Source organism: Palaemon carinicauda, chromosome 9 (assembly GCF_036898095.1).
Source record: "Palaemon carinicauda isolate YSFRI2023 chromosome 9, ASM3689809v2, whole genome shotgun sequence".
Lineage (NCBI taxonomy): Eukaryota > Metazoa > Arthropoda > Malacostraca > Decapoda > Palaemonidae > Palaemon > Palaemon carinicauda.
In genome coordinates this window covers 92,319,915-92,322,414 of record NC_090733.1, presented here as the reverse complement: position 1 = coordinate 92,322,414, position 2,500 = coordinate 92,319,915, and the positions used below count along the sequence as shown (strand labels likewise).

Sequence of the window (2,500 nt, the reverse complement as noted above, 5' to 3'; positions counted from 1 at the left end):
TATTCTGACGTGAGCGTCATTTACTGGCTTATAATTTCACATTACAAAAAAAAAAAAAAAAAAAAAAATAAATAAAAAAAACAACGGGATGTTAATTTTATGAAAAAACATCTCGTACCCTATTTGTTGAGTTCAGACAGGAAAATTGTGTCCGTTTTTCTCGAAGTGCTGTCGCTAAACTTTTCACCGCAAGATGAAAATTGCAATCAACTGCTGACATGAAATGTTTTGGTAATTATTGAGATATGATATGTCCTGAGCGGATCCTCTTTTCCCCTTGTTAGTTTTATCTAGTTCGTAATGATATCAAGACTGTAATATGTATGTATGTATTATGTACGTATGTATGTATGTATGTATTATGTATGTATGTATGTATTATGTATGTATGTATATATTAAGGTATACAACTTGAAAGGGCTTCATACCACTTTTTCTCTGTTAGTTTAATGTAGCATGTGAATATATTTTAACTGTACAATGTATGTATGTATGTATGTATGTATGTATGTATGTATGTATGTATACAACTAGAAAGCGCTTCGAAACTTATTTTTCTCAATGTTAGTTTAATATGTTATGTAATTATATTCATACTTTACAATGTATGTATGTGTGTGTATGCATGTATGTATGTGTATACTGTTTACTTACTTTTCCCGTGATTTTGATGCCTCGGAATATGCAAAGGAAGGCAATAATCCACACAAAAATATTTGTTGCCATCACATTCCACATAACGTCACCAGTCTCAACTATACCTCCTGTTATATTGAGTATTTTACGACTGTAACAAAGTGAATGAGAATTATTACACATAAAGACTGAATCTTTGCTGAGGAAATCTGAATATATCAACAACGGTATATACTAACTTTCATATTAAAAATGAATCTTATTTTGGCATTGGATTTAAGAAAGACAAAAATTGCATATATGAAATTTCATGTAAGAAACAAATGTGTTTCTGGGATAGATTTAAGAAAAAAGATCACTGGACTTACTGGAAAAATTCGTCAGCGGAAGATACCAGTGTTTTGTTTTCGTCTGGTTCCGAAACATTCATTGCGGTGGACTAGAATGGTATTTAAGATAAAATGATGACATAAAAAATCATATATAGTAACAAAAATGTGATTTGATCGAAGTGATATTATGTATAAGCAAAATGGCAGGATAAGAAAATTTTTCCTGAAAGCTATATATTCAAGAATATTCATAAACCATTTATTAGCCTTAGTAATGAGGAGCTTCTAAAATGAGTCTGAGGTGTGAAATGTAGCTACTGAATTACAATGAGACATTCAAACTATAAAGGCTGAAAAGGATATTAGGGATTGTGTGAAACCAAATGTGTAAGTCTAGAAACAGTTTGTATTCATGATGTAATGTAGGAAGTGTGAAGAAAAAAAAAGTTATATTTGGATGCTGTTCGAATCTTACTAGTCCTGGGTATCTATAAGAAGCCATCAGAACCACTATCCAATAACGGTTGACATGATATACATACTACTAGCAAGAATCACTGATAATATCTGATGCGAGTCATTGTTGGACGTGTAGAATTTTTCATGCTCTTGATAATATTACAATTTATATGAAAGATATGAAGCAAAAGTTAGAATCTGTAGGCTGGAGAGCAACTGGGTTGGTGATTATATTCAGCAAAAAAATAAGCATGTCTTGTTCCCATAACTGATTTACATCTTTTTAAACCGGAATAGCAAGAGATATGAGAGAGGGGTCATGATATTATATTATAGGTTGATATTTGTGAAATAAGAGTAAGAGTCGTAAATCGAGTTTGGACTGACTAGGATTGGCCGAAGATACCTTGCTAGTTTGAAAGGGTTAACAAACAGCAGAACTTGTAGAAAAAGATAGTAGCTTTTTTATAAGAGGAAGAAGTAGATCTTAGCCTCAATATAATTATGAAGATGAAGGGAAACATGATTTCTTTTGTTTCAATATTCATCTTGTATGGTGGAAGATGAGCACTATAAGTATCTGAAGATTGTTATAGGTGAATACATCAGTTAATTCCATAATGAGAGGAGTGAGACACAACTAGGTGAAACATGGATGCGTGCAAGAAACTAGGAAGATGTTTGGAAACGAAGGTTAAAATAGATGAAGAAATTGATCAATATCTTCTCCTTTCAGAGGTGAAATGTATATATTTGATGTTGATAAAAGAAATGAAATAATGCTGTAAAAAAGAAACGATACATCAATGAAGTCGAATGGTTACAACATGTAAAAAGATGGACCAAAGTAGTATATTAACATGGGCTTGGTAAGCACATATTCAAAAGGAATATTAGTGCAAGTGTCTGACTAATCATGTCGTTTAGTAATCAAGTGTTTGACTAAGGAGATAAAATAGATTGGCAAAGCAAACACAGTAAAAATATGAGGAAAACAAGCGAAAAAAACTAAGAAGATATATTTGCAAGCAACATTCCCTTACAAACAAACATAAAGAAGTAACGTAAAATAC

The 2,500-nt window shown here is 31.6% G+C and overlaps 1 protein-coding gene across 1 annotated transcript in view; it reads right to left on the bottom strand.

The window, feature by feature from the left end:
* Positions 1 to 2,500, bottom strand: part of LOC137646806 (sodium-dependent noradrenaline transporter-like) — a 16,401-nt gene that overhangs the window by 13,189 nt on the left and 712 nt on the right. The window contains exons 1-2 of the mRNA XM_068379893.1: positions 1,005 to 2,500; positions 655 to 787 (exon numbers count right to left, since the gene is read on the bottom strand). The exon at positions 1,005 to 2,500 is cut by the window's right edge and continues 712 nt beyond it. The gene's annotated coding sequence lies outside the window, so the exon portion shown is untranslated. The remainder of the gene's footprint in view (positions 1 to 654; positions 788 to 1,004) is intronic.